This window comes from Mirounga leonina, unplaced genomic scaffold (genome assembly GCF_011800145.1).
Source record: "Mirounga leonina isolate KUSES-001 unplaced genomic scaffold, KU_Mleo_1.0 Mir_82, whole genome shotgun sequence".
NCBI lineage: Eukaryota > Metazoa > Chordata > Mammalia > Carnivora > Phocidae > Mirounga > Mirounga leonina.
The window spans coordinates 38794411-38820043 of NW_023270825.1; the positions used below are offsets into that span (position 1 = coordinate 38794411).

At 38.8% G+C, this 25633-nt stretch overlaps 1 protein-coding gene across 1 annotated transcript in view; it reads left to right on the plus strand.

Annotated features, from left to right (window-relative positions):
• Window positions 1–21430: 21430 nt before the first annotated feature.
• Window positions 21431–25633, plus strand: part of CUNH14orf39 (chromosome unknown C14orf39 homolog) — a 163699-nt gene continuing 159496 nt past the window's right edge. Inside the window, exon 1 of the mRNA XM_034993380.1 lies at window positions 21431–21582. The gene's annotated coding sequence lies outside the window, so the exon portion shown is untranslated. The remainder of the gene's footprint in view (window positions 21583–25633) is intronic.

Below are 25633 nucleotides of genomic sequence, written 5' to 3' on the forward strand. Positions count from 1 at the left end.
AGAATTGGGCCCAGCCCAATAATCTGAAAAAATCATGTTGTACTTTCAGAATAAGAATTCGAAGAAAACAAAAGAAACAGTCAAGCTCAGAGCCTAATACCTGTCCCCCGGTGGAGTGTGGGAAATGTGACACATGAAAGACTCTTTCCTTTGGCAACTTGTGGGCAGCCCAAGTTCTGATTAGGGCATTATCAGTGAGTAATATGAGGCTGGGAGTGACTTTCGTTATGCCAGGACCAAATATACTAGAAGGTGGCAAATCCATCAAGTCAGTTGGGTATGTTTTCAGCTGCAAATTATGGAAAACCCTTCTATAAGGTTTCAATCCTATAGGGTATTAATTTGTTTTTCTCAATAGGAATTTTGAGATGGCATGGTGGATCACTGATGCCATCAGGAACCTAGACTTTTTTTTTTCCATTTCACATTCTTATTATGGTCACCTTAGGATCTTAAGATGGCTGCTGTGGTTCCAGACATGATGTTTGTGTTCCATACAGGAAGAAGGGAAAAGGAGCTGAAGGGTAAATGCAAAGGCTTAAGGGCAAAATGGTGAAAAGGCCCATTTCATGCAGAAAACAAGAGCTTATCCACAGGACTACCCCAGCAGATTCTCACATGTGTTGACTGGGTCATACAGTCAATAATACCTACCTTAACTAGCTCAAGACAGGTGGTCAACAATAAGAGGATACCCTGTAACTGCACAAAAGAGCAGGTGTGAAGAACTCATGCTGAGTACATGCTGAGGCAGGTCTTACCTACAAATCAGAGCCATGGAATAACAGCCAGTAGAGAGCCTTACAGCTAAACTTGAGAGGACTCTCAAAGAGAAGGTTCTCTGTGAAAGTTCATGGAGAAGTCCAGGGGAGATGATATCAGGTGATCACAAAATGATTGTGTAAACTACAATAATTGGGCATGGGATGGTTAAAACGTAATGTTATGAGCCATTGTTGACCATTAAAGTTTTCAGAATGAGAAAACCAGCTGAACCCACATCTTTCAGGGTCTTAAGGAAGACTTCCTTCTTTCCTTCCTTCCTTCCTTCCTTCCCTTTCTTTCCTTCCTCCCCCACTCTGCTTCTTTCTTTCCATTTTTCTTCTTTCCTTCTATTCATGTTTAAGTTTTTAATCATGAAAAATCTCAGCATACAGAAAAAGAGAAGAATTAATACCCCACATACCTCCCATTAAATTTCGATAAATTATTATTTACATATTTTATCTTCTTTCATTCTATATACAATATCATTAAACACACGTTTATGAGTATATACACATATGCACATATGTATGCATGTGTACATCTACATATATACATATACACATACACATATATACACATATCTATCTACCTATCTATCTACCTCAAGCTATTTAAGTAGGTTGTAGAGTCTTCACCCCTAAATACTTGAGCCTATATCTCTTAAGGAGATATTTCTATGTGGTTGTGTAATTGCAACATAGAGCTATGATAAAAAGACTGAAAGAAAAAGAAATATGATTTATAAAGAAACTGAGGCAAGAGGAATCCATGAAGCAAGTATGCACAGAATGGGGTGTGTCCATACAGCTTCATCCTTAAAGATGATATTACTCTAGCCATACCTGCCAAAAGCGTTGTACTCTCTGTAGGTAAAGCTCCCATCAGAGAGAGGCATGGCTCAGAAACATAAACTTAATTTTCTACATAGTAATTTTTCTAACTATATCCTAACTTTAAGGAAGAGAAAAAAGTCAGAATGTGAAACATTTTCAACTTCTTCTACTACCCTTTTCTTTCCTTTTAAACTATGAAAATATTAAAAGTTAGAGAAAAGTTGTTAAAATAACTATTCATGTATGTGTCTCCTAGAATTTAAAATGGAAATTTAGGGGTGCCTGGGTGGCTCAGTCATTAAGCGTCTGCCTTCGGCTCAGGTCATGATCCCAGGGTCCTGGGATCAAGCCCCGCATCAGGCTCCCTGCTCTGCAGGAAGCCTGCTTCTCCCTCTCCACTCCCCCTGCTTGTGTTCCCTCTCTTGCTGTGTCTCTCTCAGTCAAAAACAAAAACAAAACAAAAACAAAAACAAAAAACTTAGTAAAATGGAAATTTAGGGGTAACTTTGTCTTTTGAAAGGAGAACAACAAATCTTAATCTTCAAGTGCAAATGTACTGGAGGGAAAGAAATGAAGTTCGTGTAAGTAAAATATTCCAGAGAAGGTAGAACAATGGAGAAAGAGAAGGGTTAGTTTGATTTGTGGAGACTTTAAAATCCTCAGAATGAAGTTACATGAAAAGGATGAGATAAAAGAAGATAAATTGGTCTCAGGCACCTTCATGCCTATCTCATGAAAAGAGCTGCCATTTCTTCCTGCCATTGGTGTCAGAGTTCCTGAAGTATTGCTCAGCAGAAAAGCCCAAGTCTCACTGGTGGCCGGTGCTTCCGGCCAGTTGCAGACAGCGCAGGAGATGATGGGTGCGCTCTACCTCTCTCACCTCTTCCAGGGACAGAGCTGTTCCTTCCTCCTTCACCAGATAAACCATGAGCCTATCCAGAGCTGTGAGGGAACCAATCTACAGCCAGTGGTGCCCTGGGCCCATCAGATTCCAGCCAAAGCAAGCTCTTTCGGGTGATTGGTGGGGGTAAAAGCAAAAACAAAACCCACAGTGGGGTAGATTGAGAATCAAGGGTGAAAAGTGAGATGAGTGGCTCAAGCTCAGTCCACCTAAGAATGGATTACAGCATCAGTGGACAGGATGCCAATGGTTTTTTTCTCCCCCTCTTCAAGTTGTTAGACCACTTGATCCAAGAGGTTAGCTTGATAGCTAAGGCACAGAGAGCTACCACTGTGAATATGGATGTATATCTCTTTCTAAACCACCTTGTTTGAAAGATTAGGTTTTCGAGGATTTTATTTGTTTATTCATGAGACATAGAGAGAGGCAGAGGGAGAAGCAGGCTCCCTCCTGCAGGGAGCCCGAGGCGGGACTCAATTCCAGGACCCTGGGATCATGACCTGAGCCAAAGGCAGACGCTTAACCGACTGAGCCACCCAGGAGCCTGAAAGATTAGGTTTTTAAGCTGCCTGAAGGACAAGCGAAACTGTTTTCTTTCTTCTTGAATTTTCCTTTGTCACTCTTATTTTTCCCTGGTCACCGCACTTGTGTCTGCTTTTGCTACGGTTGGTTTCATCAAACCTCCACTCTCACAGGCAGTGTGTGTATAGGCTGTGAGGCTAAAAGTGGTGAAAATGTTTCTTCGCTGGCCCTGACTCCCTCTGGTCTTTCTTTGGGGCTAATATACTCTTGTTTTAATTATTCTATTTCTCCTGACTCCTGAAATCTCCTTTTTTTTTTTTAATCAGGTGAGACTAACCTCAGGCCTCTACTGATGAGAGAGAGCTTTCCAAAAGCAATATTCAGAGGGTGTGCTTGCCAGCAAGCACCCACCTCTTGTACGAGGCCATATGTTCTCTAAGGGATGGGAGTCTATTAACAGACTTTGTCCCCTGAGGGTTTTTTATTCTTTCCTCTTTCAGACTTAGAAGGATGTCTAAAGTGTTTATTATTAGCTAAACTGAGAGCAAGTGAGTGTCCTCATCATTCAAAAACAAATACACCTGTCTGGCAACAGGAACTCTGCCTGGCTTTATGAACCAGGAAAATCAACACTGTATTCAGAGCTCAGCCAGTAAATCTGAGGGGCCTGTAAAGTCATGTTGGAGAAGGGGTTCTTTGTGGAAGGATCTAAACTTCCACAGGCTCAAGAATTCCCACTGGAAGACCAGACTTGCTAGTCATTTGTCTGCACTGACTCTGTATCCTGCTTCTGTGTCCTTTACCCCTAAATGTGAAATATAAGAACTCCAATGGGGGGAGGGGAGAACACACTGAAAACCCAGGAGGGAAGAACTCGAAGGGATAAAGGGAACTCAACATCCCGTGACTGCTGTCAGGTTAGCACTTCTTCCTGGTATCTCCTAAGTGCCCCAGACCTTCGCTACTTTCCCTTTTGCTAAAAAAGGAGCTGGGTTAGTTCCAGAACTTAGTCATGGCAATGTCCTGACTTCCTTCTTCTAGAACTAAAAATAAAATTTAAGAGTAACTTTGTTTCAAAAGGAAAAGGGTGTCCTGATACTGCCCAAATGCACAAGACTGTAACACCCAATATTCATTTAGTTATTTGACTCATCTCTGAGTACCTATAAATTTTAAGGACAAAATAAAGGTGCAGTATGTGACCTTGCCCTCTAGAAGCTTATGATCTAACGGGGATATAAGATACTTCGCATTCAGGTCCCCAACACCCACACCAGATCCACATATCCGTGGCTCCTACTCTTAAATCATCAGCTTCAAGGATGTTTTCATAGGGGAGACATTTTCACCTGTTGCCCCTGAGTCTTGACCTCTGCAATTTTAAGCCTTTTCAGAGTGGACTTAAAGGAATTTTTTTTAAAAACAGCTTTAGAGTGACCTGAACAGGTGTGGGTATTGTTGTCTCCTTTTACCTTAGCTGTTAGGATGTAGTTTGATGGTTTATCAATGGGGGAAGAGATTTCTTTCTTTCTTTCTTTCTTTCTTTCTTTCTTTCTTTCTTTCTTTCTTTCTTTTCTTTCTTTTCTTTCTTTTCTTTTTCTTTCTTTCTTTCTTCTTTCTTTTCTTTCTTTCAAGATTTTTTAAAATTTATTTTTGCACGCCCAGAGAGAGAGAGTGCACGAGCAGAGGGGAGGGCAGAGAGAGAAGCAGACTCCCCGCTGAGCAGGGAGCTCCCTGTGGGACTCAGTACCAGGACCCTGGGATCATGATCTGAGCTGAAGGCTGAAACTTAACCGACTGAGTAATCCAGGCACTTGGGGGGGAAAGATTTCTACATCAAATGTAGGAGTTTGGGTGAGGCGTGAAGGATAATATCTTTGATGGAATAAAAATGCTCAGGATCTCTTTCAGAAATGATCCCAAATTAAGGAATAATTGGACATAAGGTTATTACTATTAATGAATGCAGTCAACCAAATTTAGAAGTCATATTTGTCATATTTTCAAACCTAAGATAGCCTGTGAAAGAGTGTACAGTTTGAAATTAGCAGAACTGTGTTCAAATTCTGCTCCATTTTCTATCTGTAAAGCTTTAGACAAATAACTTGCTAAGCTTCTAAGCCTCTATTTTTACCTCTGCACAATGAATATTACCAACATTCACTTTACAAAATGATGTGAAGATTGAGATAATGTGTGTAAAAGCTTTTAACTCTGCCCCCCACCCCAGTGCTAATTCTGTCCTTGTCTTTTCCTCCACTTTTCTTTGGAGGATTATGTCTGTATTTTATTTTAGTCCATCCTTCCCCGCCCCGTTCTTGGCTTTTCTCATTGTTTTTGTTCTTATTTTTTCTGGCTGATCTTGTCTCTTTGGTTTCCCTCTCTGTCTTCTCTGTGGATGTTTGTTTTGCCTGTGTTTATTTTTCCATCGTGAACTTTCCTTGAGTTCCTTTCTCATTTGCCTTTTGCAGGCGTCTTTTGTTTTACCTGGGGCTCTAGCCCTTTGCACATTGATGTCAACACTGACTGCTGATTTTGGACTTTGCTGAGGAAAGGAGGTGGAAGGTGTGGGAAAACCACTCTTACAGGGCCTAGAGAAAGGCGATTGGGAGGTTGGAGCAGTTCGTTGCTTGGCTATACTTATTTTGCAGACGTACACTTCAGTTCCTGGCCAGAAGTCTGACGCGTTTTCCCGCAGTTCCTCAGGATTTTTGAATCTGCCCAGATTTCACTCTCTTTCTCTTCGCTGCCTGTTTCTCTATCTGGTTGCAGTGGAGCTCCGCTTTCCCCTCCCCGACTTCCTGCTGTCTTGCTTTTTCTGAAACATGTTTTACCTATTACTGCTCCTCTCCAACATTTCAGTTATGTGGAACACCCACTTGGAAGGGGAGTTGTTTTTGAAGAGGGGGAGGTCATTATTGATAACAGCAATGAGAATAAGGGTTGCATACGAAGCATCAATGCTTGTTCACATAAGGCCAAAAACAAGACAGCAGGACTCATGACCCTGTTCCATTGGGCATAGATTCTTAATAGAATCCAGAGTCCAAAGGATAGAAACAAGCTAAGGGAGTGGTGGGTGGTGACAGGAAGGAGAAGCCAGGGAATATTTCTTGCATCTTAATTTCCACAAACATTTATTCATCACCTATGCTGGGCCAATCAGTGTGCTAGGCTTTGGGTATCATTTGATGACCAATACACAGCAAAGTGTTGCCTTTAGCAGCCTTTGATAGTTACAGTTGTGTTCTAAAGAGTTAGAATCTCCCTGCAACTTGTATCTAGTATTTTAAGTTTGGGCCGAGTTTTCTATCAAGAAACACCACAGAAGGGAGCCTGCGGCTCAAGTGGCAACAATAGATCTTGCTGCGCTCGTGGGCAATTGTTGGTGGTACACCACGACTACCGATTACGTGTCCTTAAATACTTTCATTGTGGAAATTCTAAGCAAATGTAGGGAGAATAGCATTATGAATGTTTATGACCCATCACTCGGCTTTAATGGTTATCATCATTTTATCGATCTTGTTATATCTCCTCCCTCCTCCACTATTTTCCTGAAATATTTTCATGCAAATTCCAGACATCCTGTCATTTCACCTTTATTTCAGGCTGCATTTCAAGTAGGCAAAGACTTTTTTTTTTACATAACCATCATGCCATTATCACGTGCAACAGAATCAATAATAATTATATAATTTCCTTTAATATTCCTTCCACGTGCAAATTTTTCCCCTTATCTCAAAGATGCTTTTTTATAGTTGGTTTGTGTGGATGGAGATCAAAGCAAAGCCCACAATTACTTTTGGTCCTTTTGCCTTTTAAATCTCTTCTCTGGGGCGCCTGGGTGGCTCAGTCGGTTAGGCGACTGCCTTCGGCTCAGGTCATGATCCTGGAGTCCCGGGATCGAGTCCCGCATCGGGCTCCCTGCTCGGCGGGGAGTCTGCTTCTCCCTCGGACCCTCCCCCTTCTCCTGCTCTCTCTCAAATAAATAAATAAATAAAATCTTAAACCTCTTCTCTGTCATAGGCCCCCTCCATTTCCCCCCACACCATTGCTTCTTGTAGAAATTTGATGTGGGGGATGCTGTGGTGTGCTGCCCAGGTCTCCCCTTCACGACCAAAGTAGTCATTCCAGTAGCTGCCAGACCCACAGCATGCATCTAATGACTGATTGTTTACAGAGTAAAAAGGCCTGGTTTTCTTGCTTTAATTTAGGACCACTCTGGAGGACCATCTCGACTCTAGAGCTTCCTGCAGGACTAAGACATCAGTTGTGATTACATCACAGCTCAATTTCTTCCTTTGCCCAAACTTGTTTCCCTCACTCCCCTCAGGAATGCTCTTGTGGCTACTCCCCAGTAAAACGCCTCACACAAATCACCACGTCAGAGTCTATTTCTTAGGAAACTTGACCTAGACAGTTGATACTATGAGCGCTCCGAGCAAGCAGAATGTAAAATGGGATTTTAGAGCTGGGTCACCTGCCTATCAGCTGGCAATACAAGCGCCATTACTGTTGGTAGATGAATACTGATAACATTCATATGGTGTAGAGCTGCAAGTCTAATTTTTATTTGATTTTAATTTTTTTAGAGATTTATTTATTTACTTAATTTATTTATTTTAGAGAGAGGACACCCACAAGTGGGGGAGGGGCAGAGGGAGAGGATCTCAAGCAGACTCCCCACTGAGCGTGGAGCCAGACCGGGCTGTTTCCTGACCTGGAGATCATGACCTGAGCCAAAACCAAGAGTCAGATGCTCAATCTACCCAGCCACCCAGGCGTCCCCAGAGCTGCAATTTTTTAAAAGGATTTTATTTATTTATTTATTTGACAGAGAGAGAGCAAGAGAGCACAAGCAGGGGGAATGGCAGAGGAAGAGGAAGAAGCAGGCTCCCCGCTGAGCAGGGAGCCCAATGCGGGGCTCGATCCCAGGACCCTGGGATCATGACCTGAGCCGAAGGCAGACACTTAACAACTGAGCCACCCAGACACCCCTTGAGCTGCAATTTTTAAACAAGAATTTCATACTCTACTCTTTAATCATAAACACGCCTTCCCTATCCTGCCCTCTAACTTCTCAAGGCATAATTATTGGCATGGCCTCACTCTCTTTTTATTGAAACAAATTTTTTTCTTTTAGTAAACTTTTTATTTTGAGATAATTTTAGATTTACACATAATTATAAGAAATAATTCTGAGAGGTCCCATATGCCTTTTACCCAGTTTCCTTCAATGGTAGCATCCTGCAAAACTATAGTACCAGGATACAATCAAGGTACAGAACATTTCCATCACCAAAAGGATTTATCATGCTTCCCTTTAAAAAACACACTCTCTTCCCTTCAGTGCTCCCCTCCCTGGCAACGACTAATCTGTTCTTCATCTCTATAATTTTTTCATTTCAAGAATGTTATATAAATGGAACCATACAGTATGTAAACTTTTGGGATTACTTTTTTTTTCCACTCAGCATAATTCTCTGGAGAGTCATCCAGGTTGTTCTATCAATAGTTTTTTTAAATAGTTTGTTCTTTTTTAAATTGTTGAATAATATTTCATGCTATGGATTTATAACCATTGTTTAACTGTTCACCCATTGAAGGATGTCTACATTATTTCTGGGTTTTGGCTATTAGAAATAAAGCTGCTATAAGCTTTTGTGCACAGGTTTTCTGTAAGCATAAGTTTTTATTTCTCTGCAGTAAATGCTCAGAAGTGAAATTGCTGGGTAGTATAGTAGTTGTATGTTTAGTTTTTAAAATAAACTGCCAAACTGTTTTCTAGAATGGCTATAACATTTTACATTCCCACCAACAATGCATGAATGATCTAATTGTTCCACATTTTTGCCAGCACTTGAGGTTGTCACACTTTCTTTTTTCTTTTATTTTTTCCAGCTTATTTTTAGTTATAATTAACAAGTTACAATTGCATATATTTAAGGGGTACAATGTGATGATTTAATATATACATACATTGTGAAATGATTATGGCAATCAAGTTAATTCACACATCTATCACCTCACAGTTATTATTTTTGTGTGTGTGAGATCACTTAGATTTACTCTCTTAGCAAATTTCAAGTATACAATACAGTATTATTAACTATAGTCACCATTCTGTACAATAGATCTCCAGAACTTATTCATTTTATAACTGGAAGTGTATACTCTTTGACCAACATCTCCCCATTTCCCCACCCCTGCCCCTGGCAACCACCTTTCTACTCTCTGTTTCCATGAGATTGACTTTTTTGGATTCCTACATATAAGTGAGAACATACAGTATTTATCTTTTTGTGTCTGGCTTATTTTGCTTAGCAAATTGTCCTACACATTCATCCATATTGATGCAAATGGCAGGATTGCCTTCTTTTTTTGTGGCTGAATAATATTCCTGTGTGTGTGTGTGTGTGTGTGTATAACATCTTCATTATCCATTCATCTGTTGATAGACCCTTAGGTTTTTTCCTATGTCTTGGCTATTGTGAATAATGCTATGATAAACATGAGAGTGCAGATATCTCCTTGAGATACTGATTTCATTTCCTTTGGATATATACCCAGAAGTAGAATTACAGGACCATATGGAAATTTTTAATTTAAAAAATTTTTTAAATTTAATTTTTTGAGGAACCTCCATACTCTTTTCCACAGTGGCTGCATCAATTTACATTCCCACCAACAGTGCACCAAGGTTTCTTTTTCCCCACATCCTTACCAACACTTGTTATCCTTTGATAAGAGCCATCCTAAGAGGCATGAAGTAATATCTCATTGTGGTTTTGATTCACATTTCCCTGGTGATTAGTGACATTGAGCACTAATCTCATGTACCTTTTACTGATGTCAGTTTGCTAAGTTGATAAATTATTCAGGTATGTTAAATGAAAGGAAAGATGGAGGTCTAGGGTCCTCCTTCTAAGGATTCCTTATCCCTTGCATGGTAATACATAGCTGGCATCTGAAGATAATGCTTCTACCTTTACTATTCCATAAAAAGGATGACTGTAGGGATGGGAATTCATAGGGAGGAAGGGAAACACCTTGGCAAGCTAGAGTGGCAGCTTTTTGGTAGGTATGGCCTTGAGTGTAGTAACTATCAATCAACTCAGTGGTCTGCAGCTTACTTCATTTACACACAGGGTTGGCCAAAAGACTCATTACCAAAGCCATTGAAAAAGCATTCACCTGAAAGGAAAGACATTATTTGACAATGACATCTGATCTCTCTCACACACTGTGTTATAGTCAATGTTGTAAAGTTCTTTTGATTGCCATCAACAGAAAATAACTTGGGATAGCTTAGCCAAAAAGGAAAGGAAAACAAACAAACAAACAAACAACCAGAGATAGACTATGAAATTCAAGAAGTTGATGATTAAATGATTCCCTTCAGGAAGGGAAATGACCAGAAGTTAGAAAGCTGTTAGAACCCACTATTTCCCATTTGCTGTATCTCTCTGTTTACACTTTTTAAAAAAGATTTTATTTATTTGAGAGAGAAAGAGAGAGAGAGTGCAAGCATGAGTGGGGGGTGCGGGAGAGGGAGGGAGGAGCAAAGGGAGAAGCAGACTCCCCGATGAGCGGGGAGCCCGGCGTGGGGCTCAATCCCAGGACCCCAGGATCATGACCTGAGCCCAAGGCAGATGCTTAACCAACTGAGCCACCCAGGCACCTCTCTCTGTTTATATTCTTTTTTTCTTTTTTAAAGATTTTTTAAATTTATTTGACAGAGAGAGACACAGCAAGAGAGGGAACACAAACAGGGGGAGTGGGAGAGGGAGAAGCAGGTTCCCGCGGAGCAGGGAGCCTGATGCAGGGCTTGATCCCAGGACCCTGGGATCATGACCTGAGCTGAAGGCAGACGCTTAACGACTGAGCCACCCAGGCGCCCCTTCAGTGTTCCCATTCCTGAGAATAAATGATGTATGATGCCTGGTTACATGACAGGAGCTAAAACTCAAGGCGGGAGATAAACTCATAAATATTACAGTACAGGGGAAAAATTAAAGGAGTGCCATGGAAGATACATTGCATAAAATAAATTATAACACAAAGTAGTTTTTGTCAATGGTCTCAGTTTCTCAATCCAAATATCTAATACCTTCTCATTTGTTTGTCTTGAAGTGGATTTGTTTGTCATGTATTATATGATATTATTTTTCGTTCACACACTTTTGTGCCTTCTTACTATTTTGCCCATGTTTTGACATAAGATTCCTTGATTTTCTTAAATGTGTATCCTTTCTTAGCCACATTTCACCCACTGAAGTCACTGTAAACTCTTATTTTCAATTTTATGCTCCCAGAATTACCACTTTGGAGCAGGGGAGAACTGCAGGAGATTTTCGAATCCTGCTTCCTCGGCTCTCCTTGCATCACTATGGCAAACCTTGAAGGAACACCATGTCATCCTCCTGGACTTCCAGACGCTGTCCCTTTCCCCCATTATAATCCACCCAATCCAGGGTTAACTAATCGGCTAGATGCTATACACTATGCTTACTTCGTTTTTAAAAAATATTATTTCAGAAGGTCTTGTTATAGCATTAAAAAGTAGTAACCAGGCAGGGGCCCAGGAGGGAATATTGGAGGAAGATGGTCAAAGGTACAAATGTTCAGTTGTGAGATAAATAAGCACTAGGGATGTAATGAACAACATGATGATTATTGCTAACACTGCTGTGTGATATACAGGAAAGTTAAGAGAGTAAATCCTAACAGTTCTCATCAAAAGGAGAAAATTATTTTTCTTTTATCCTTTCTTGTCCTTTTATTATATCTATATGAGAAGATACATGTTAGCTAAACCTATTATTTAATCATTTCACAATATATGTAAATCACACCATCATCTTGTATTCCTGAGACTTATTCCTGTTATATATTATTTCTCAGTAAAACTGGAAAAAAGTAGAATTGGTTGGGTTTGAGTGCAGGAAAGGTGTGGTTACTGATGTGACTCATTTAATAAAATGTAATTAACCCTTTTTATCTTTTTTTTATTCTTATGTTAATCCCCATACATTACATCATTAGTTTTAGATGAAGTGTTCCATGATTCATTGTTTGTGCACAACACCCAGTGCTCCATGCAGAATGTGCCCTCCTCAATACCCACCACCAGGCTAACCCATCCTCCCACCCCCCTCCCCTCTAGAACCCTGTTTGTTTTTCAGAGTCCATCGTCTCTCATGGTTCGTCTACCCCTCCGATTTCCCCCGTTTCATTCTTCCCCTCCTGCTACCTTCTTCTTCTTCTTCTTTTTTTTTTTTCTTAACATATATTGCATTATTTGTTTCAGAGGTACAGATCTGAGATTCAACAGTCTTGCAAAATTCACAGCGCTTACCAGAGTACATACCCTCCCCAGTGCCTATCACCCAGTCAGCCCATCCCTCCCACCCCACCCCCCACTCCAACAACACTCAGTTTGTTTCCTGCGATTAAGAATTCCTCATATCAGTGAGGTCATATGATACATGTCTTTCTCTTTTTGACTTATTTCACTCAACATAATACCCTCCAGTTCCATCCACGTCATTGCAAATGGCAAGATCTCATTCCTTTTGGTGGCTGCATAATATTCCATTGTATATATATACCACATCTTCTTTATCCATTCATCTGTCGATGGACATCTTGGCTCTTTCCACAGTTTGGCTATTGTGGACATTGCTGCTATAAACATCGGGGTGCACGTACCCCTTCGGATCCCTACTTTTGTATCTTTGGGGTAAATACCCAGTAGTGCAATTGCTGGATCATATGGTAGCTCTATTTTCAACTTTTTGAGGAACCTCCATACAGTTTTCCAGAGTTAACCCTTTTTATCTTAATGCATCATGTTACTTCGTGTTTGCGTGTGTGTATGAGAATTATCAAGAAACAAACCACTCCTTTACATTTCAGATGTGATGGCTGACCTATTCTTGTGGTCAGTTTTGAAGAGGGAAGTTTGCCTACATACGCATTTATTCAAAAAATATTTATTGAGTACCTTCTATAGGCAAGTCACCTTCAGATATATGGGAGAGACAGAGGGGCCTGGCTCCCAGGGTGGAGGCAGGGTTCAAGTAAATCAATAAGATAATATGTTTATATGAAAACTGCTTTATAAACTATGAAATAAAAGCAAATATTTTAGTATTATTACAAAAAACCCAAAATCAATTCATCTTTTCCTATTACTTGTTTGGCCCAGAGGTGAAATCGTTTCAGTTTTGTAACTTTATAAACCCTGGGCTTATGGAACTGCAGGAGATCTGGCTTGGACTTGGTTCACATTCTTAGATATCAAAGAATGTGGGGACTATGGTTGTGACAGCACCATTTATCTTGTCCTCTGTAAGCCCACAGAATTATAATCTTCACTCCAATTTGGGTAGAAGAGGAAGCCGAGACTAGTTTTGCCTTCCGAGTCATGTAGACCTTGAGTGACTTAGCTTTTCATCCTCACTAACGTCTTTTGCAAAATGTCCTTGCACGGCAGGTGTGGGCAGAGAAATTATGGTAGAGCTCCCTCCTCTTGCAAAGCAAAGTGGAGTGTTACTGTCACAACAAACGCACCTTTTCTTTTCCTCTAGTTTTCATAAATGCCCAGGTGCATAAACAAATGTCTGAGGACTATCTAGGCTTGTTCAAAGATGTCATGATTTCTACATTTTCTATGTTTAAGGTCTTTTTTGGTCTCCTTCCCTAAATTCCGTTGTCTGGCCTCCTAAGGAAAGATGCTTTTTCTCAAAATACAGATAAAGAAAAATAAGGCTCTACATAGTGAAATCAGTGATCACTCAAATTGTTTGGCCTTTGTCCACAAGATAAGAATTATATATCTTGCTTATGGTCTGTTGGTTGCTCTGAAATCTTTGGGACAAATTAGTAATGACCTTAGTTTACTTGGCATTGAAAACAGCAGAGAGTAATACACATTTTATTCTACAGAGTAGTTCCAGCTGGTGCTGACTGGAGCCACCTGACTCTTAAACAGTGTTTATTGCAAAGGTCATCTTACATCATTGCTTTATTGTCCAAGGTTAATTGCCAATTTGCTTTTAAATATTATGCAAAAGCATTGGCTTAGTTGTAGAAAACTTAGTCTTGGAAAATTTGACTCTTAGGGATGAATAATTAATGTCCTGTGAAGTCACACGTGTGAAAGAGAATTCTAAAGTTCACCATGACCATTCTTCCTTCTCCTGACTGTATCCTATTTTTTAAAAATTCTTGGAAACCACTCTGTGTTAAAAAAGAAACAAAAATTTAAAAGCAAACATGCTGAGAAAGTAATCACAGAACATATGATAGACAAAAGATTGCTACTTATGTTATATCAATTTGTAAGAAAATCGTTAAGAATACATTAGGTGAATGACAAAAGGATATGAATAAACATTCCACAAAAGAGAGAGTTTAATTAACAAACATGGAAAATTGGTCAGTCTCACAAGTGTCACAGGTAAACAGTAACAGATGCTTTTTTTTCCCCTGGCCAAATTAGCATTGGGAAGATTACAATATTGGCGAGAGTATGGTGAAGTAGGTACTGTCTTACATAATTTTTGAGTGCACAAATTAATGAGACCGTATTGCAAAGAAAGTTGGAAAACTCTATGAAGTTTCTTAAAAATATTCATACTCCTTGCTTTCAGTAGTAACACCTCTAGGAATCTATTCTAAGGGTATAATGTTACATAAAACATACAATGCAAAAATATACTAATCTAAACTCAAATATTAGAACCACAACAGACATATTCAGCAATAGGAAAAGAGTCAATAAACCCTGTGTATTGTTGACCATTTGAAATGTGCTGGTTCACTTATACACAGATTTTTTACAGTTCAGTGCTGTAAATGTATTTTCTCTTCCTTATGGTTTTCTTCATAACATTTTCTTTTCTTTAGTTTACTTTATTGTAAGAATACAGTATAAAATATGTATAACATACAAAATGTGTTATTTGAGTGTTTATGTTATCAGTAAGGCTTACAGTCAAGAGGAGACTATTGGTAGTTCAGTTTTGGGGGAGTCAAAACTTATATATGGATTTTTGACTGCATGGGGGTTGGCACCCTTAACCCTTCTGTGTTGCTCAAGGGGCAACTGTATTTAACATTATGTCATCATTGAATAATATTGTAATGCTAAATTGCAAGGTCAAAAGGACAAATATTGGGTGCCTGGGTGGCTCAGTTGGTTGGGCGACTGCCTTCGGCTCAGGTCATGGTCCTGGAGTCCCAGGATCGAGTCCTGCATCAGGCTCCCTGCTCAGCAGGGAGTCTGCTTCTCCCTCTGACCCTCCCCGCCTCATGCTCTCTCTCTCTCTCATTCTCTCTCTCAAATAAATAAATACAATCTTAAAAAAAAAAAGGACAAATATTGCAGGATTCCACTTATATGAGGTACCCAGAATAGTAAAAAAAAAAAAAAAAATTTTTTTTAACTGAGCAATGTATTGGCTTCAGGTTTTTGTTTTTTGTTTTTTTTGGGGTTTTTTTGGTTTTTTTAAAAGATTTTATTTATTTATTTGAGACAGAGAGAATGAGAGACAGAGAGCATGAGAGGGAGGAGGGTCAGAGGGAGAAGCAGACTCCCTGCCAAGCAGGGAGCCCGATGCGGGACTCGATCCTGGGACTCCAGGATCATGACCTGAGCCGAAGGCAGTTGCTTAACCAACTGAGCCACCCAGGCGCCCTGTTTTTTGTTTTTTTAATAAAGATTTATTTATTTGAGAGAGAGAGAGAGAGGATGAGCAGGGGGGAGGAGCAGAGGGAGAGGGAAAAGCAGAGAAGCAGACTCCCTGATGAGCAGGGAGCCTGACGCAGCGTTCAATCCCAAGATCCTGAGATTATGACCTGAGCTGAAGGTAGACGCTTAACTGACTGAGTCACCCAGGCACCCTCTACCAGTTTTTTAGAATGAAGAGCCAAGAAAAACCTTCATGTTTCTGCCAGGGGGAGGGGAAAAGCAACTATTTTGAAATACACCTAGTGTATTCTCCTTAACAAAGGCATACTTAGTAACAGAAAAGATTACCAGAGCTTTATCTGAAGTGGAGGAAGGAAAATTACCCAATTCCAGCCTCTTCTAACTTTTCTGTCTCACCTACAAGGAAAAATGAGATCACAGCCCAGAAACACAGGCCCACTAAAAGACTGAGACAATCATGACCCTTTATATTATATATATTATAGTTGGAGACTTCAACACCCTTCTTTCAGTAATTGATAGATCATGTGGGCAGAAAATTAGTAAGGATATAGTTCAACTGAATAGCACCACCAATCATCTTGATCTAATATTGACATTTATAAAGTACTTCATCCAACAATAGCAGAATACACATTCTTTTCAAGTTCACACAGGACATTCATCAAAATAGACCATATTCTGGACCAGAAAACACACCTGAACAAACTTATATGAAAACATATAAAATATGTTAGTGTGTTCGTCAAACCACAATAGAATTAAACTAGAAATAAAAAACAGAAAGCTAGAAAATTCCAAAATACGTGGAGAATAAGCAACATACTACTAAACGACCCATGTGTCAAAGAAGTCTTGAAAAAGTGGAAGCTTAATTGTTTTGTCCTTCACATTTAGGTTTACAATCCATCTCAAATCAACTTTATGTGTGATGTGAGGCAGGGATCAAGTTTTGCCCTTTTTCATATGAATATCTGTCATGCACACACAAGACAAGGTAAGGCCAAGACCTGACTCATTTAGTCATGAAGGTACAATGAGCCACTTCCAGATTCAGGTAGGTTTTACTGTACAGACAGTGAAAGAATAAAAGCTTCCCACATACCAAGGACACAACTTGTCCCACACACCAAGGACAACACCAAAGCAAAAGGGGCTAGATGACTGCATTGAGGTTTGTGGGATACCCCATTGTGGAGGAGCCAATTCTAAACTACAGCTAAGTGGTTTTATATTCTGAGGCATTATTCTTATGGGGATGGAGCAGACAGCCTTGAATGTCATCAGAACCCAAGACGCGGTGAGAAACTGTTTCACAATAGCCTTTCAGGGGAGAAAAGGGAAGCAAGTAAGACGTGGCTTTGGAGTGACTCCTCACAGGCCTTTATGCTCCCATGCCCTGGGAGGATCACAAGGTATCCTGCCAAGACTCAAATTAGATATGTTTCAGGCATTTCCTGCATGGCCCATGTGGACACATAAAGGTTACCAGGGTACCCTGGAGTAGCCATTTCTCTACAACTTCCAAATGATCCAGCATTTCAATCAAAAAGATCATCCTTTGCCTCATTGTACTGAAGTGGCAATAAATGCTTATTTATTCATTAATTGATTAAAGTGACAGTTTGAAAAACTTAGGATTAGAAAGTCATCTAAACATTTAAGAACCATATTAGATGCTTGATTTTTTAAAATGAGGCATAATGATTTTAGGGCAAGAAGCATAATTTTTGGAATCACATACATCTGGGTTTGAAGCCCGTTTTGATCATTGACTGGCCATGTGATAATCAGTGGGATCTCAGAACCTTTAGTTTCTTATCTATAAAAAGGAAATAATACCTATTTCTCACTATTATTAAGTGAGATAATATATATGAGTCGTATCTAGCAAGATGCATTTTATAGAATACATATTCAGAAAAAGCAAAGGTGATAGTTGGGACGCATTTTATCTAGGATTGATGATTCTTTAGGGTCATCAGTTTTCTTAAGTGCATGGACAGACCTTTTATTAGCAAAAGAGAACTTCAAGTACCTGTCAAGGAATATAACCTGAAACTCTGTTGCCTACCACTTATCAAATACCTGTTGGATAAAATAATGTTTATGGGGTATTGCCTGGGGAGTATGCAAGCCATCTATTCTTCTATGTCTTAGGTCAGGTTGCCTGGGAAACAGGCTCAGATGGAAATTTGTGTGCAGGAAGTTTACTGAGGATTATTCTCAGGATCAAGATGGTGAGGGAGTAGGAAACAAGAATAAGAAGAGAAGCCTACCTGTGAGTAAATTTTTTCTTCTTGAATTAATAAGATTATCAGAGAGTTGCAAAACGGGAGACTGATTTTGGCCCCACTCATTCATTAGTTTATACAACAAATATTTATTGAGTACTTACTATGTGCTTTATGTTAGATTCTGGCAATGGTGAACAAGATAGATTCGGTCCCTGACATGATAGAGTTTATAATCTCATAATGGGAGAAATTTAAACAATTAATTGCAATATGGAGGTTAATTCCTACGATTTTTTTTAACTAGATAGGCTAATTCTAAGATTACTAGCTAAAATATAATATTTAAGTCTAGTTAAAGTATGAGAAAATAAGAGCAATGGGTGATAGTAAGGGGAAACTAGCCCCAACAGATATTTAAAACATATTATATAATGATGTACTATATGTTGGCTAACTTAACATAATAAAAAAAAAAAAGGCAATACCAAGTAGTAGTGAGAATATACAGTTATTGGAACTTATATAATGTTGTTGGTTGGAATGCGAATTTGTATGACCACTTTGGAAGTCAGTTTGACTATCTATTAAAGCTAAAAATATGTATATCCTATGACCCAGCAATTCTATTGTTATTTATACATTCACATGTCCAAGATGCATGTACAAGAATATTCATAGACAAAAACTACAAACAACCCAATGAATTAACAGAAAAATGGATAAATTATGGTGAATGCATAGAATACAATACCACATTGCAACAAAAATGAATAAACTACAATTATACGTAGCAACATAGATGAATCTCATAAAAAATAAAAAAACAAAACATATTATAAAACTACATTAATTAACACTATTAGTACTTGTGAAGGGATTGATCAATGGAACAAAAGCAAGTATCCAGAAATCAATCCAAAAAAGTAGGAGAAAGATGGTTTATTTGATGAATGAATTGCTTTAAGGTAATTGGTTGTTATTTGAAAAAAATAATCTCTGAAATGAATTTCACTCTTTATACCAAAATAAATTCTGAATGGAACTAATATTTAAAAATACAAATTAAATCATAAAAGTTTGAGACAAAAATGTGGACAAATTTTTTTAATGAGTTGGGATGGAGAAGGACTTTTAAAGCAATATCCCAAATTTAGAACCCATAATGTCAAAAATTATTGATCTGACTACATATTAATTAGAAATAGCTGTACTACAAAAGATAACATAAAGTCAAAGAAAAATTGATAAATTGAAGAAAATAGATTTTAAAAAACTAACAATGGCTAATTTTTTCTTAGTATATAAATCGCTTAAAAATTAACAAATACCAGGTGCCTGGGTGGCTCACTTGGTTAAGAGTCTGCCTTTAGCTCAAGTCATGATCCGGGGGTCCTGGGATTGAGCCCCACAATGAGTTCCCTGCTCAGTGGGGAGCCTGCTTCTCCCTCTCCCCTGCCTCTCCCCTGACTTGTGCACTCATGCTTTCTCTCTCTCAAATAAATAAATAAAATCTTAAAAAAAATTAACAAATACCACAAACCAATAGGCCATGTTCATGCACATGAAGAAAAGAAATAGAAATGAGTTTTAAAGATATAAAAAAATGAATGAAATATGGTGAACAAACATTAAATAAATCAATAATAATACCTAATTTGAGGGTAAAAATATCAATAACTAAGGATGAGATGGGAGGGTCTAATACCCACCTAATTGAAGTCCCTGAGGGCAAGAATAGAGAGAATGGGAGAGACATTCTTCAAAGAGATCCTATCTAATGATTTTCCAGAAATATGAAGACCTGTGTTTTCAGATTCAGGATACACAATGAATCCCAGTTACTCAAGAAGTAATTCACAATTGGATATGTCTTGGATTAATTGTTGAGCACTAAAAACAAAAAGAAGTTTACACAAGCAAGCAGAGAGAAAAGACAACTTACTTACAAAGGATATGACAAATACTCTTAGAGCAGACTTCTCATCTTTGACATGGAAACTAGAAGACAGTGGAGTATCTTCAGAGTGCTGGGACAAAATAACCATCAACTTAGCTAAGCTACCATTAAGTAAATATACTTCCTGACAAATAAAAACTGAGAATTTTTTTTACCTTCAACAGATGCTAAAGCACTTCTAAAAGGATTACTTCAGGGGGTGTCTGGCTGGTTCAGTAGGAAGAGCATGCAACTTTTGATCTTGGGTCATGAGTTTGAGCCCCGTGTTGGGTGTAGAGATTACATAAATAGATAGATAGATGATAGATAGATGATAGATAGATAGATAGATAGATAGATAGATAGATAGATAGATAGATAGGATAGATAGATTAGATAGATAGGTAGATAGATAAAAACTTAAAAAAAATAAAAGGATTACTTCAAGAACAAGGAAAATGGTCTCCAAAGGAAGGTCTGAAATACAATAAAGAATTGTGAGCAAAGAAAATAAATTGAATAAAAGTACTAGATAGGAGTAACATGTAAGACGTGAGGAGGGTAATCTTAATTCAAGTGTTTCAGGTTAAATAAAGCGTAGTCTTCAAGAGCACAGATACGGAACCAGACTGCCTAGGTCTGAATCCCAGCATCATGGCTTATTATCTGTGTACCTGTGGGCAAATCACTTAATCTCTTAGGCCTTAAATGACTTGCAAGTAAAGTGCTTACAACAGTACTTAATAAATAGCAGGCACTGAATAAACATTAGGTTTATGATTATAAAGGTCCTGAGATTGTTTAGAGAAAAACTGACATACTGATTATCTTTAGACAATAACCAAATACGTGAGTTGAAATTTTAAGGGTGACTACTAAAAGTGTAGAAATAGTGGTTTTACTTTTCTCATCACAGTGAGAGGGGAAAAAAACCTTAGTCCAAAATGAGACAGTAAAAGCAATGAAAAAATAAGGTTAGAAAAATAGAACACTTAACATTCTATTGATAATGCATAAGACAGTTGGTTTTCTCCCATTTGCCAGTGACTCCTCATAATTAGGATATTGTTAAGGCTAGACATAAAGAGGGCTTCTTGATGGTTTTATCCCTTGGTCATATTTGTCCTAGAAGCTGCCACTATTGATGTAAAATTGCAAATAGAGGCTTTAGCCAAACATTCGGAGGCCACCTTTAACTAAGCCCAACATGCAGTTACCCATAAATTCAAAAAGTGGCCCTCCAAAACCGAATAGCCTTTGATGTCCTGACTGCAGCTCAAGGAGGAACCTGTATTTTATTAAAACAAAGTGTTATGTATATACTCCATATTACCACAAAAAGGTGACAGGATTACTAAAAGACATGAATACTCAAATTGGTGCTTTAAAGGATGCCTCTGTTTCCATCAGTGATTGGTTAAATTCCTGCACTGGAGGAAGATTTTGGTCAACAAGCAAAGGTCTTTTATTTGGGCTTCTCTTTCTCATAATAATAATAACAACCTTATTTTGTTGTGTTTTCCAATGTCTTTTCCAAAGCCTGGTGCTGAAACTCCCTTCACTGCCATAACTTCAAGCCAACAGATGATCCTTTCTACCCAAGGAGATTCACAAATATTGTCTACCTTGGATTTGGCTGCCTCTGCCGTTTGTAACTCCTATATGTAAGTTCCCCAACAGATCAATGTTGACCTGTAGGTAGGGACATCTCTATGCCCCTATTCAGCAGGAAGACATTAAGGAAGATAAGACCTTCCACCCTCAGCAATCTTAAAGATTTAAGGGTGAAAATTGTTCATGGGGTAATGATGTGGAGAACAAAGGCAAAAGGAAATGTAGATAAAATTAGATTTGGGCGCCTGGGTGGCTAAGTCGGGTAAGCGGCTGCCTTCGGCTCAGGTCATGATCCCAGGGTCCTGGGATCGAGTTCCACATCGGGCTCCCTGCTCAGCGGAGAGCCTGCTTCTCCCTCTCCCTCTGCCTGCCTCTCTGCCTACTTGTACTCTCTATCTCTATATCAAATAAATAAATAAAATCTTAAAAAAAAAAATTTAAATTTTCTTACCACTTGCAGCCCATTGACAAATACTTGAGAGAGGCAGAGTATGACATTCCTCCAGGAACTCCCAACGGCCTTAATGTTAATGCTTTGCTCGAGGAAAAAAACCCCTTAGTTTGACAATAGCCAGGCCTCCAGGATCCTGTAAATTTTCTTTAACATATGAAAATCCTTTTGGAAACTTCCTTTATCTCTGCCCCTCCCAACTTAAAAGTATATAATCACTCGTTCCTCACAATCCCAGTGCAGCTCTTTTTGCCCATGGGTCCTCTCCCTGTGCTTTAATAAAACCACCTTTTTTTTTTGCACCAAAAATGTCTCAAGAATTCTTTCTTGACTGTTTGCTCCCAAACCCCACATCAAATCACATCCGTATTACATGCCTCTTGTATTATTATTTTAAAACTGTTACAGATTTCTTTTTATAAGATTTTATTTATTTATTACTTATTTGAGGGAAAGAGAGAGAACGAGTTGGGGGCGGGTGGGCAGAGGGATAAGCAGACTGCCCACAGCGCGAAGAGCCTGTCATTGCGGGGCTCAATCCCAGGACCCTGAAACCAGGGCCTTAGCTGAAGTCAGATCCCTAACTGACTGAGCCACCAGGCGCCCCTGTTATAGATTTCTTTTTATTTCTATTACACTTACCGGAGCTTTTTATCCTGCTCTAATTTTGTTGATTGTTTTCTTTATAAGAAAATTTACTGCTAGAAGAAACTTAATTTAGCATTATTCTTGTTTCTAACAAGGTCATATTTTAGAAGTCCAATGCACTATTCATTGTGCAACAGAGCCTCTAACAGGATCATTTTAAGGAGTAAAAAGACTGTTGTAATGGGCTTCCAAATATTGTGTTACTATTATGATTTGGTCTCATTCTATTTATGTTCTTATAATTTACTCAGCAATGTAAATGAATGCAACTTTTTGTGAATACATAAACATTTACGTGTTTGTAATAAATTTCTTAAAACTGAAAAAAAAACATTTAGAAAGTACATTTATGTAAGAAAAAAGATATTAGAAAATATACATGAGGGGCGCCTGGGTGGCTCAGTCGTTAGGCGTCTGCCTTCGGCTCAGGTCATGATCCCAGGGTCCTGGGATCAAGCCCTGCATCAGGCTCTCTGCTCGGCAGGAAGCCTGCTTCTCCCTCTCCCACTCCCCCTGCTTGTGTTCCCTCTCTTGCTGTGTCTCTCTCTGTCAAATAAATAAATAAAAATCTTTAAAAAAAAAAGAAAAAAGAAAATATACATGAATCTGCTAGTTTGTGTAAAAGAATACAGGAAGAATAAATCAGAAATTAAAGAGATTGGGGGTGGTGCCTGGGTCACTCAGTGTGTTGAGCATCTGACTCTTGTTTTCTGCTCAGGTCTTGATCTCAAGGTCGTGGCATTGAGCCCCATGTTGGGCTCTGCGCTCAGTGTGGAGTCTGCTTCAGATTCTCTCTCCCTCTCCCTCCTGCTCACTCTCCCTCTCTCTTTCTTTCAAATAAATAAATAAATAAAATCTTTAAAATTAAAAAAAAGAGATTTGTGGGCAAGAGGTGCAGAAAGTTTGGCGGGGATGAGAACAGAGTAGTGGGCATGTGGAAGAAACAACACTTCTCTGAGTATACCTTTTTTTATAGCTCTATCGGAACCATAATAATGTTTCACATACTCAAAAATAAATAAGTGGGAATCCAAAACAAAGTACAAACAGTTACAGATAAATAATATAATGAATAATATTACTAATCAATAATATTACTACATTGGAAAGGTGGGGAAGAAAAGAGCTAATGTAAGTAACTTTGAAATATAATATTTTGACTAGATTCTGTAAAAACTGTACACAGTACTGTAATTTAGTTAGTAGATTTGTCTTTCACAGGGGTATGGATAAGCAATTTTGAAACTACATTATGTACATACTAAGAACAAATAAGTAGAATGTAAATAATAAGAGCAGGATGATTTCTCACTGTTGGAGTAGGAAAGTATAAAGAAAAGGGGGAAGGGAAAAATGAAATTCATAGTGTTGGATTGGAATCAGAGGTATCAGTATGAACTTGTTCATACATAATATGGTAATTTAACACATCTATTTGTGTAATTGGGAGATAAAGCAGAGAAAAATAATTTAGTGCATAAGAGCTTTTAACAATTGATAAAATTAGGTCTAATGATCATTTGATAAAACCATACATTCAATGATTAAAGAATGCACATATTTTTAAGTTTTTATTTAAATTCCAGTTAACATAAAGTGTAATATTAGTTTCAGGTGTAAAATATAGTGATTCAACACTTACATACATCACCTGCTGCTCATCACATAAAGTGCGCTCCTTAATCCCCATCACCTATCTCACCCATCCTCCCACCCCGCTCCCTTCTGGTAACCATTAGTTTGTTCTCTATAGTTAAGAGTCTGTTTCTTGGTTTGTCTCTCTCTCTCTCTTTCCTTTGCTTGTTTGTTTTGTTTCTTAAATTCTACATATGAGGGAAATAATATGGTATTTGTCTTTCTCTGACTTATTTCACTTAGGATTATACTCTCTAGCTCCATCCATGTCATCGCAAATGGCAAGATTTCATTCTTTTTTTGGCTAATATTCCATTGTGTGTATATACCACATCTTTATCCATTCATAAAAGGACACTTGGACTCTTTCCATAATTTGGCTGTTGTAGATAATGCTGCTATAAACATTGCGGGGCATGTGTCCCTTTGAATTAGTAAATACCTAGTGGTACAATTGCTGGATCATACGGTAATTCTATTTCTAACTTTTTGAGGAACCTCCATACTGTTTATCAGAATGACTGTACCAGTTTGTATTCCCACCAACAGTATAAGAGAGTTCCCCTTTCTCCACATCCTTGCCAATACTTTTTGTTTCTTGTGTTTTGATTTTAGCCATTCTGGTAGGTGTGAGGTGATATCTCATTATAGTTTTGAATTGCATTTCCCCAACGATCAGTGATGTTGAGCATCTTTTCTTTTCTTTCTTTTTTTTTTAAAGATTTTATTTGTTTATTTGAGAGAGAGAGAATGAGAGAGAGCACATGAGAGTGGGGAGGGTCAGAGGGAGAAGCAGACTCCCTGCCGAGCAGGGAGCCCGATGCGGGACTCGATCCCGGGACTCCAGGATCATGACCTGAGCCGAAGGCAGTCGCTTAACCAACTGAGCCACCCAGGCGCCCCGAGCATCTTTTCATGTGTCTGTTGGCCATCTGTATGTTTTTGGAAAAATGTCTCTTCATATCCTCTGCCCATTTTTTTTTATTCTTATGTTAATCCCCATACATTACATCATTAGTTTTAGATGAAGTGTTCCATGATTCATTGTTTGTGCATAACACCCAGTGCTCCATGCAGAATGTGCCCTCCTCAATACCCACCACCAGGCTAACCCATCCTCCCACCCCCCTCCCCTCTAGAACCCTGTTTGTTTTTCAGAGTCCATCGTCTCTCATGGTTCGTCTACCCCTCCGATTTCCCCTGCTTCATTCTTCCCCTCCCGCTACCTTCTTCTTCTTCTTTTTTTTTTCTTAACATATATTGCATTATTTGTTTCAGAGGTACAGATCTGAGATTCAACAGTCTTGCACAATTCACAGTGCTTACCAGAGCACATACCCTCCCCAGTGTCTATCACCCAGTCACCC